Genomic DNA, 12,623 nt, shown 5'->3' with positions numbered 1-12,623 from the left:
ATAAGCAGAGATCAAGCACTGTTTACAAACAGTCCAAAACAAATATTTTGGTGGATTTTGATGTGAGAGAACAACAGGGGATGGACGTTTTCACTGGAGGAAGCTTTATTATGGAAACATACATGCATACATATACAACTATATCATCGGCCTGATCTTATATATAATTATAGGGTAAAAGTACCTATTAAGCTCACCAAAATCTACATTGAGACTTTTTTAGTGCATAAGATATTGGTTTCAGTACAAAAAGTTGTTAAAATAAAATATTAATCTCGCACACAAAAATATTAAATTTTATTTTAAATGACAAAAGCATTTCAATTAAGATATACATAATTAAATTCAAAAAGTCTTAAAAGGTAAATTTTTGTACCCTTTAAGCACACCCCTGTACACATTAAGCTCACATCATGTTTTATTAAAAATAGTTGTTTATTTTAAGGAAGAGTTTTAAAGAATAATTGTAGAAATATGTATTTTCTGAAGGTACAGAGTCAATAACAAAAAAACAGAACACTAAAATCAAGCAACAAGGCATTCAGGTTGATCAGTTATATATTCATAATGAAGTGTCATCTAAGCACATATCAACATCTATACTAGTCCATGTTTAAGTAACACATTCAAATCAAATAAACATTTCATTTATTGGGATGAACATAGAAACTACCCTCATTATGAAACTTATTTTTAAATGGTTGTTAACTTATCTATAATCTCTTAATGCTGGAATTCACTACACACTTTTTCCCACAGATTTACAGTCTGGAGAAGTTGATGCTAGTTGCCAAAGATCAGAGCCAGTCTGCAGATATGAGTCGACTGATTCCATAGAAAATCGATTAACTTAACTTAAAGTGACAACCATCAGTTAATATTTAAAGTCTGTTTATGAAGTATTTACATAGACATTCAATGTGGAAGAGCTTAAAGAGAGCACACTGAGCTTCATTGGAGCAGCAACCATTTTTATTAAATTTCATGTAATATTTATTAAAATTACAGCATTTTGCAAAATAAATTGTCTAGATCATGTATTAAGTTCATACATCTTTTAATATGAACAACTATTATTAACAATATCTATGAAATTATACTTTTTCTTATTGATGTCAACTGAAGCTGTGTGATTTTCATAGTACCCTGCTGAGAATAGAAAATGTAATGGATTTAATGGGAATTGTATTGGTTTTAATGGAAACTATAATGGTGTCTACTGGTATGTGATGATTCTATTGGTGGGTTCACGAGTACGCACTAACATATAATATGATTGAGCAATTAGTAAGCATATTCGGCATGCTGTCCAGAGGGAGGGCTCCGAGCTCAGGATAGAGCCCGAACCCTAACCCTAATCCCCAAAAAATGACTATTATTGCCCAGCTCTAATCTGCTAAATAAAGACATGAAGATAATCTAAATATTAACATTTTCTGTAAAGCTGCTTTGAAACGATGTATTTTGTGAAAAGCACTACAAATAAATTTTAATTGACTTTATAGTTCATGTGGGGTGAGTAAGGCATAACAAAACACTTTACATGGCCAGGGCGAGATAGAAATGTGTCCTTTAAAATCACTCACTCACATTATTACAAAGGTTTGCATTATCAGTTGCTCCGTAACACATACATTTTGTGAAATACTGTCAAATAGCCACACAGAGCAATGCAATGAACTGTGGGCTTGATTTCAAGACCCATGAAATGGTTTCATGAAGGACATATCAAGGTCTTAAAAAGCCAAGAGCCTTAAAGGATAGTTCACATGGAAATGACAATTCTGTAATCATTTACTCAGCACAGCAAAGCTCTATGTTCACGCACTGATCAATGTTTCTAAGAAAATAAAAGCCTAAATTGAATCTGTTTATTAATTGATGTGTCTTTTCAGAAAGCTTGGATCAAACCAAATCAATTAATTCATTTTCTTTATGAACTTTTGAAGTCAATGTTTTGGTTACATAATTTGTCAACTCTGTCAGGTTTGAATTAAAATATCTTAATTTAGCAAAAGACTTATGGGTTTGGAAAGACATGAATGTGAGTAAAGACAGAATTTTCCTTTTTGGGTGAACTGTCCTTTCACCACAATCACCACAATCTGGAAAAGCCCTGATTTGATTCTTTCTTTTGTTAGTATCCCATCAATACTTTCAGTCCATTTTCAAAAACATACAAACAACAACAAAAACTCCTAAAATATGTATCTGCAAAAAGCTCTTTTTGTCAACTTTTAGGAGTGGACTAGCATTTAGATGACCTCAAAGCTTACAAATGTGGACTAAAAGCCAGAAAACTTCAGTTTTGTTTTCATGGGGTCTTTAAATCTGTGATATTATTCAATAACTTTCAAATGTTTTAATGCAAACAACCCCAAATATGATGATCCCCTTGTGAGGGACGACTCCATTTCCTAAGCATAAAACCAGATGAAGACCTATTTATTTTGTAAGTAAGTGTTATTAAATTTAATTTATTAATGATTTTCTAAATTAAATAATTGGATTTATGTTTTTACTGTGCCAAAGGCAAAGCAAATTATTAAAAAACATTATTTAGAATACTATCTGTTTTAACATCTACTAACTAGAATGACGTATATTAACTGAAGAGAAGCAATTCTGCAGAGAAGCTCATTTATTTTTATAGCGCTTCAAATTTTTGACAGACATCCTAGTTCTCAAGAAGGGGACCGGGGCCCACTGGGGGGCCTTAGGAAATTTCCAAGGTGGAAGTTTTTCCCTTAATAACTATTGTTTTTATTGATACCGAATCAAAGTCTTGGATCTTCTGTTCGAGCCCGGTCTCATGAAAATGCGTATAAATAGTACATCAAATAAAATGAAAACTCATGGTATTGATACGCAAAAAATGGACTTTGGCGTTCATATGATACGCACCTGTTTGGCGTGCATATGATATGCAGTTTTCGTGTGCATATGATACGAAATTTGTTGCCGTGCATATGATACGAAGTTTTTGCATACATATAATACACATCTACCCCACAACCCTAATCCTACCCATTGTGTACCATATACACGCCAAAGTCCATTTTTGCGTATCAGTATACCACAACTTTTTGTTTTTATTTGGCGTACTATTTATAAACACTTTCATGAGATCGGGTTCTCTGGAATCACAAAATGAATTCATTTTTTAATATACCGTACAAACACTCAGTTCTTGTTAAATTAAAATATCCTTCACATGTTGTGCTGGACAAAGTCAAAAAGATTTCAATAAGGAGGTTCAACCAACTCTGAGTTGACTAACCGTGAGATGTTTTCGGTCTCAGAACAGCTGATTTGTGTTAGTTCAGTTCACTCTGAGTAGGTTGACTCTGAGTTTTAGCGTGTGCGCCACGACTATGAGAAGTCATGATCAGTGGAGCTCCAACATTACGATTCATGGCAACAGCAAAAAAAAGACAAAGTTTAATTCTTAATCACGGTTATAATATCAGAAGTGAAAAGTGTAAATTGTTGAACTAATTAATATTCATTTTTATGGTATCCCATGGCAAAAAAAAAAGAAAAAACATGTATGCTACATGACATTACAAACATATTAAATATTAAATATTCAGTGTCTATTTCAATGCGCAACAGCTTTTTCCACATGTGCAGTCTAACGCTCTTTTCCCATAATTAAATATTCTCTAATATCCGGCCTATTACATTTCTTAATTAGAGAAATTAAATTAACATCTGACTTGTTCTCAGTCAACAGCAAAGCAGAGGCTTGCAAAATGAGGGGACAACCTGCAGCAGCACCACTGACAGATGCAGAGGAGATGCTCAAGTATTGGACGTTTTTAAAAAGTTTTGGAAAGAATAACTGTTGCTTTTGTATTTGTAGGAAATAAAGATGACCAAATAAATTGTGAATAATTTGTTTATTTAACAGCTGTGGTGGTGGTTACATCATATATCTCGTACTACCCTTCCATCTTTCCATTCCATACATTAATGCGTTTCATTTTCAGTGGGTCCGATGATGGGAATATGCGTGTCATCAATGCATCCAACCACAGGGGAAATCCTGAAGGAAATTCTAATTATTGGGATACTTCCAGAGGTCACAGCAAGATGTTATCAAGTGAACATAATTTATCAGATTAGCCTCATTTAAACAGGTCTCTACAACACACTGACCTGCTGTCCTGTGCAACTCCCCTTTGACGGGTTTGTGCCCAGGAAATAACACAAAAATGATCATAAATAGCGTGAAAGAAACGCACACTTATCTTACCGCTCTGCATACAGCGGCCTTGCTAATGTGCTCTGCATCTCCGATGTTTTACAGAAAACTACCATTTAAAAATGGTACCGTTCAAAATAAATATTCATGTGAATATGGGAAAAAAATAAAAAACTGCCTATGAATTAATGCAGCATCCTCGTTTACAGGATCCTGTATAAAAGGAGATGCCATTTTTGTCACTTTGAGAGTGTCTGCATGATGAAAATGTGCGCAATGAATGAATACCTGCACTGCACTGCACTGCAAAAGAAAAAAAAAATGCTGTTCTTACTTAGTATTTTTGTCTTGTTTCCAGTCAAAATATCTGAAGATTCCTAAATCAAGATGCATTTTCTACATGAGAAAAATGACAAGATATTTAGTCTTGTTTTGATGATGCAATATGTCAGAAATGTTCTGTTTGAGAATTCCAGCACATAAACAAATATTATGTAATGAGGTCAAACATCGCTTACACTTTAAAAAGGGGGAGGAGACCAAAAGAAACTCTGGGTTTAACCCTGCTCCCGACCAGGTTAGATTCACAGAGTAAGTTACCATGGTATAAATGACCTCTCTTTCAGAAACGGACTTGGCTTACCCAGCTTTCTCGGGTTTGACAAACCTCCCATTCTGAAATGGATAAACCCCCAGAGTTTCCTTTGTTTCAGGGCTAACATACTCAGAGTTTTCACTTAACATCCTTTCTGAAGATTGATGCACAGCTTTTTGTAAAGGATAAAAGTTTAAGGATAAAAGTTCTGGTGTAAAAACATCTGAGAAAGCTAATGCACAATTTGCTAGTCAATGTAATTTAGCCAAGCCAAGACATGTTAGTGGAACAATTCCTAACCTCAACAAAACCTTTTACTACCCCTAAAATCAAAGGGTTAAAATGAAAAAAGACAAAAATGCAGTTCAAGCCAGTAATCCCAGTCCTAAGAGTACCCTTAACCCTAAACTAATCCCAAAAGCTGGTTAGTTAATAGGAATGTTGTTTCAGGACAAGGTCTTGATCCTGCATGCTGAAATGCTATGGCATTTTCAGCAGCCATAACAGTCTTCCAGTTTCATCAATCGTAGTATCTTCGAAAGAAAGCGTTTTCAAAGCGTTTACCCCAACGTCATTTATTAGTTACAGGGCTGAGTCACTGGCATAGACTCAAGCTCCAGGGGCAAAAATGTCCATTTTAAACACTCAGACCTTCAAACCAGATCACACGCAGAATGTGACTTTATGCATTCTGGCATACAGACACGCTCGGCTCGTGCCAAAATTTCCATCCGATTCATGAACCGCTGAGGTACACGTGCGCTCCTTGTATTCAAATCCCCTCACAATCTTCCATTATTAATCATAGACATTAGATTGTTTTCCAGAAATGTTTTCTAATGCGCATACAACAGGAGAATGGAGGCAGGGGGCTTTTGCCTTGCAGAAAGAGATGCACAAAAGCTCTTTTGTCTTTCAGGAAATGATGACCCACTTAATAGAAAAATTTGGAACGTTCCTGCATCGTGCATTAAAAAAGGCCTCCCAGTGCCGAGAGACAAACAATAAACAAAATCAATGAGGTAGGAAAAAGCAAACAGAGCTTTCGAAGAGTGTGAGTGTGTGCGCAACGTCAGTCTTCGAGCGAGAGCTTCAGTAATGATGACTTCCATCTGCTGAGATGGGCATTGCAGGAGGAGTAATGAACAAGACAATCTGGTCACCGACATGTAATTGAGGGGCCTGATGTCATCTGCTGTTTGTTTGTTTCCCCCATTTTATTGGCTAAACTCAGCTGGTGTTAATTGCAAACAAATTGCTATCAAATGTTGGAAGAACATCAAATGGGAACAATATGCTTGGTTTCTCTAGCATTCATAAAGGTGCGCTTGGTGCTTCTCATTCACGATCCAAGCATATGTACGAATTTGTGCGTGAAATCTGTGTATGAACGTTAATCTGAGTATCATTGAGATAATATTCTTTATACATATTCTAAATGATTTTCATATATAAATTTTATATACAGTATGTCTATGATCTTTAGTCATTTTTATTTCAGTTCAGTAGTTAGTAGTTTTTAAGCTCAATTTTCAAATTCATATCCAATTTTTGTTTTTTTTAGCAAATCAAGTTAAACTAAATGAAGCTGAGAAATGTGGCCTCTGCAAGTACAGTAGGTGAAATTAAATCAATTTCAGGGCTGGCAAAAAAAAAAATCCAAATCCATAGCAGCCCTTCGGGCAGGCTTATTTTAAGATTTCAGTAGCCCAAAATTATTTTAACTAGCCTGAATAAAAAAGATATCGGCTGAACCTCACTGTGGACAAATCAGCAAGATCAAAAATTTCTGTGATTGTATTTTTTCTTCAAATAACAAGTCAAGAGAGTAAGATTGCAACGGATCACAAATCGCATGTTCAGATCATATGACGGGTCACAAATCAGATTATTTTTTGGTGAGCAATTAAAAAATATATATTATTTAAGAACAATTTAAGTACTTCGATAACACAGCAAAAACTAACAAAAGCATAACCAATAAAGATCAAACATTATTAAAGGACACCTATTATGCAAAATTCACCTTTACATGTTGTTTGAACATTAATGTGTGTTGGCAGTGTGTGCAAACAGCCACCCTATAATGAAAAAAATCCACACGCTCTTTTTTAATCCTGCATATAAACGTGATTTCTTTCCTAGCTGTTTACCTTCACAGACATTACCGACTGTGTTTATATAAATTTTGTGTGTTTTTGACAAAACCTTGTGTGTATTTGACAGTTTAGGCACAATAAGACACGAAAGAGAACTTAGTTTAGTACTCACATGCCATGTGACAGTCACTTTCTGAGCGCATGCTTCGGATGTGTGCGCTCAGAAAACCGTATTTAGTTTAAAATATGGTTTAAAACACATGATTTCAGTGTGATAGACATGATAATCAAAACCAAACAGATGTTTTTTTTGGCAGAGATCTGAGATATGAGCTGTAAAGGCACAGCCCTATTCTGGAAAAGGGGGCGGGGAGCAGCAGCTCATTTGCATTTAAAGAGACATGCACGAAAACAGCCTGTTTCTGCTTCCACTCAAAATTGTCATTTTCAAAATGATATAATAAATTATTTGTGGGGTGTTTTGAACTGAAACTTCACAGACCCATTCTGGGACACCTGAGGCTTATATTACATCTTGTAAAAAGGGGCATATTAGGTCTCCTTTTAAGACAAATGAACCGTCAGTTATAAAAATAATAAGAAAAAATAAACAAATTAACAGATAAATAAAATATAACAAAGCTTCAAATAATGCAAAGTCTACTATTAGTTTTCATGCAAAGAAATGTTATACATAAGTGTAAAAGAACACTGCATAGTGTTCACTTTATAAATTAAATATAGATTAATCTTTGTTAAAGTTGTGTTTTGGTGTTTGTTTAACATTAAGGAGATAGACAGCAGCAGGTTTTTATAGGCTGTTGTCCCTTTAAGATCTGATGCACTGATCTAATATAATGACACACATCTGATTCCTTTCTGTTTATGTTCACTTGACTTAAGACATAACTGACTGAGAACACTTGCCAATATGGGTATTTTGAGGGCATTTTCTGTGTATGTGTCCGTTCCGTAGCAAGGAGACGCTAAAAAGGAATCAATTCTGCGTTTGTTCCCTGTATGAAACGCCTCTCTGTGCACGCACTTTGAGTGAGTGTGTGCAGAAAACAGCGCCTGAGTACTTAATTTAAATCTCTTTAGCCTCTTCATGTGCTTGAATGGCTTAAAACGCAGGAATGTTTAAATCGACAGGAAAACACGTGCAAATATCAATCATTTTTGTTCTAAAATGTCTCTTAGAAAAATGTAGGAACATCTGTGCATCTATCTATCTATCTATCTATCTATCTATCTATCGATCTATCTATGCTGATATGCGCCATCCTGAAAATATACTGACACCTAGTGGTGTGGATGTAGCATTGCGCAAAAGTAAACTTTTTTTAGCTACTAATCTCATTGTAGAAATTTGCTATTAGCAAAAAAAATAAAAAGTATTTACACCACAAACAATAGTATCCTATAACAGGTGGATTACAAAGATATTATGTGATTTGGATGGTTATACGACCTTAATAAGGTGACCCCCATGAAATGACCTGCTTAATGCAAAATAAGCAAGCTTTTATTAGGCTATTGATATGACTGGAGTCTTCATCTCTTGTGAGTGGACATCATTATCAGGGGGCATGAATGCATAATGCATAAAGGTGGCATTTTTAGCATGCTGTGTCATGCTTAAGATGCTCCAAAAGAGCGCAACGGTCAAACACATTTTTCTAGTGTCTGCATACACAGCAAAACAATGGCAAAGCAGAGCAGTGCATGAATGCAAAAACCACTTTCTGTGAGAAACAGCTCTTAAGAGTTTTAATCTTATTTGCACCACTCTTATCAGTGCTTAATTGAATTATTTTGCACATATCACTAAGTAAATCATGTTCTGCTTTGAATACTGCATTTACTTTGTAAGAGGATAACAGTAATGCGAGTAATATTTAATAACCATGAATTGTGCATGCTCATGGAAATTACATAATGCATATTAATCAGACTATTCAAACAGACTGGTTCACACGGCCATTAAACAAACATGCAAAGTTTTCTGAAACACGACAGACCAAATATTATACTTCACAATGATCCCAGTTGGTTTTGTTTAATCTCATATACAGGAGATTACAGTCATGATAAGAAAGAGTACTTGTCTTAATATATCACTTACATTCCTCATTAAATGTTGTGCTTTTACTGTATAAATAAAAAATGCTTCCCTCCACCTCTTCTCCATCTCCCAGTGTGGGAATGACATCATCCTCTGGCAGAAGCATCGCTGCTGTTTACGCCACTAATTAAATATCGTTCGGCTTTATATGAGATTCTTCATCAGAACAGTTTCAACGAGAGCCGTAATTAAATGTAGTTTATTACAGCTATTCATATTGTAAATTAAACTAGGACTATTTGATCAAACATACAGCAAAAACAGTAATAATGTGAAACATTATAACAATTAAAAATAACTAATTTATTCTTTAAAACATGTAATTAATTCCTGTGATGCAAAGCTGAATTTTCATCATCATTACTCCAGTCTTCTGTGTCGCATGTTGAAACACACACTGACCGGCCACTTTATTAGGTACACTTGTTCAATTGCTTGGTAACACAAATTGCTAAACAGCCAATCACATGGCAGCAGCTAATTAAGGCAGTTCTGAAGGCAAAAGGGGGTCCAAATCAGTACTAGCAAGGTGTAACTAATAAAGTGGTCAGTGAGTTATAATGTTGTGATTTTTTGACAAAATATTATAGAATTTTAATATTGGGCATTTAATTTATTAGGCCATAATTAATTAAAACAATTATTAGCTTATCTGTATCAGCCAGAATTTTAATAATTGCTGCATGGTCCTTCGCAGTGTTGTTGTTGTTGTCAACTAAATCTAAAACTATTAAAATAATTGAAATGCTTGAAATAAAAATAAATAAAATAAAATAAAAAAATTATATATAGACTACATCATAATCAAAAGAAATCGAAACCATTTCTTATTATCAATTTTAAAAACATTTCTGCTTAATGTTTTTGTGGATTTTCGGATGAATAGAAAGTAAAATTAGTTTGACCCCAATTGTTTGAACGGTATAGTGAAAGTTGAGCGTTTATTTTCTCTCTCATGTTGGTTCAAATCTGTATGACCTTTTCTTCGGAGGAAGACAAAAGAAGAATGTTTTAACTGTTTTTTTTCTCTCCATATAATAAAAGTCAAATGACCCCATTAGACTTTCATTATATGGACCAAAACAACATTGGTTGTGTTGAGTATTGTTGAAGTGGTTCTCTAATTATTTGACTGGAAGGACTCAATGTGTGTCCATAGATAATTATGTTTCTGCTCCTTTAATAGTGAAGACAGGTGTTCCTCAAGGATCAGTTTTGAGGCCAATTTTATTTTCCATCTATATAAATGAACTTGGTAAAGGAGTTCAGCCAGCAAATGTACACTTTTTAGATGATACTATTATCTACACTATGGCTCCATCTTTAAAAGTGGCAATTGACTCTTTACAGAATGCTTTTAATTAATTTCAGACTTCTCTTGATCATTTAAAATTAGTGTTGAATGCTTAAAAAAACGAAATACATGATTTTTACACGTTCAGACTATCATTAATTAAATGATTTTATGATTCAAATTTTAAATGGTACACAGATTGAAAGGGTTGCATTTTATACATATCTTGATATCTGGCTCGATGACAAGCTGACTTAAAGCTTTCATATCGATAGTCTTTTTAAAAATTGAGACCAATGCAAAAAAAAAGTTTCTCCTTTGTTGCTCGAAAATGTAGTGTGTACTCTTCTATCAGTATTGGACTATGGTGATATAAATTTATATGCATGCACCTCTGAATGTTTTGAAAACTGTGGATGTAGTTTATCATGCTGCTTTACGATTTGTTACTGGTACAAGTGTCCGCACACATCACTTGTATTTATATTAAATGACAAAATGGTCTTCATTGTGCTTAAGGAGAAAAAGACATGTTAATTTTTATTTTAAAAGCTTTAGTGGGTAAATTACCACACTATATACACTATATTGAGAAAAATATTGATATAAGTATATGTATAAGGCAAGGTTCAAAAAGAAATGATTGATTGAGTCAGTGTGGAAGAACTTGACTGGTCTGCATAAAGCAAAGTCCTAATCTCAGCTGAACACCTCTGGTGTGACTTTAAATGCAGATCTTGAGCCAAAAACTCATCACCAAACACCAATGACTTGTATATGGGTACAGTCATTTTAGACACTTTCAAAACTGTCGCAACAGAGATGGAAATACAGTTTTTAAATACGTGAATTATGCTTCCATCTTTGTTGCCACAGTTTTGGAAGTGCCTTCTTCTGTTCTAAAGAAGGGGGTGTCCCAATACTTTTGTCCATATAGTGTACAGTGGGGCAAATAAGTGTTTGATACACTGCCAATTTTTCAAGTTTTCCCACTTACAAAGAATGGAGAGATCTGTCATTTTCATCGTAGGTACACCTCAACTGTGAGAGACAGAATATATATAAGAAAAGCAGAAAATCACATTGTATGATTTTTAAATAATTAACTTCCATTTTATTGCATGAAATAAGTATTTGATCACCTACCAACCAGCAAGAATTCTGGCTCTCACAGACCTGTTAGTTTGTCTTTAAGAAGCCCTCCTATCCTCCACTCATTACCTGTATTAATTGCACCTGTTTGAACTCGTTACCTGTATAAAAGACATCTGTCCACAACCTCAATCAATCAGACTCCAACCTCTCCACTATGGGCAAGACCAAAGAGCTGTCTAAGGACACTAGGGACAAAATTGTAGACCTGCACAAGGCTGGGATGGGCTACAGGACAATAGGCAAACAGCTTGGTGAGAAGGCAGCAACTATTGGTGCAATTATTAGAAAATGGAGGAAATTCAAGATGACTGTCAATCTCCCTCGGACTGGGACTCCGTGCAAGATCTCGTCTCGTGGAGTATCAATGATCCTGAGAAAGGTGAGGGATTAGCCTAGAACTACACGGGAGGACCTGGTCAATGACCTGAAGAGAGCTGGGACCACAGTCTCAACGGTTACCATTAGTAACACACTACACTGTCATGGATTAACCTCTGCTCAAGCCAAAACATGTCCAGGCCCGTCTGAAGTTTGCCAAAGACCATCTGGATGATCCAGAGGAGGCATGGGAGAAGGTCATGTGGTCAGATGAGACCAAAATAGAACTTTTTGGCATAAACTACACTCGCCGTGTTTGGAGGAAGAAGGATGAGTACAATCCCAAGAACACCATCCCAACCGTGAAGCATGGGGGTGCTTTTCTGCAAAGGAGACAGGACAACTTCACCGTATTAAGGGGAGGATGGATGGGGCCATGTATCACGAGATTTTGGGCAACAACCTCCTTCCCTCAGTAAGAACATTGAAGATGGGTCGTGGCTGGGTCTCCCAGCATGACAATGACCCCAAACACACAGCAAGGGCAACTAAGGAGTGGCTCCTTAAAAGCATTTCAAGGTCCTGGAGTGGCCTAGCCAGTCTCCAGACCTGCACCCAATAGAAAATCTATGGAGGGAGCTGAAACTCCATGTTGCCCAGCAACAGGCCCAAAACCTGAAAGATCTGGAGAAGACCTGTATGGAGAAGTGGGCCAAAATCCCTGCTGCAGTGTGTGCAAACCTGGTCAAGAACTACAGGAAACGTCTGATCTCTGTAATTGTAAACAAAGGTTTTTATACCAAATATTAAGTTATATTTTTCTATTGTAT

At 35.5% G+C, this 12,623-nt stretch overlaps 1 protein-coding gene across 1 annotated transcript in view; it reads right to left on the bottom strand.

Annotated features, from left to right (window-relative positions):
* LOC306879735 (forkhead box protein N3-like) overlaps positions 1–12,623 on the bottom strand; it is a 74,415-nt gene that overhangs the window by 50,562 nt on the left and 11,230 nt on the right. The gene's annotated exons all lie outside the window — the stretch shown is intronic.

Source organism: Barbus barbus (assembly GCF_936440315.1).
Source record: "Barbus barbus genome assembly, chromosome: 14".
In the NCBI taxonomy this organism is placed as follows: Eukaryota; Metazoa; Chordata; class Actinopteri; order Cypriniformes; family Cyprinidae; genus Barbus; species Barbus barbus.
This window is presented reverse-complemented; position numbering and strand designations above follow the sequence as displayed.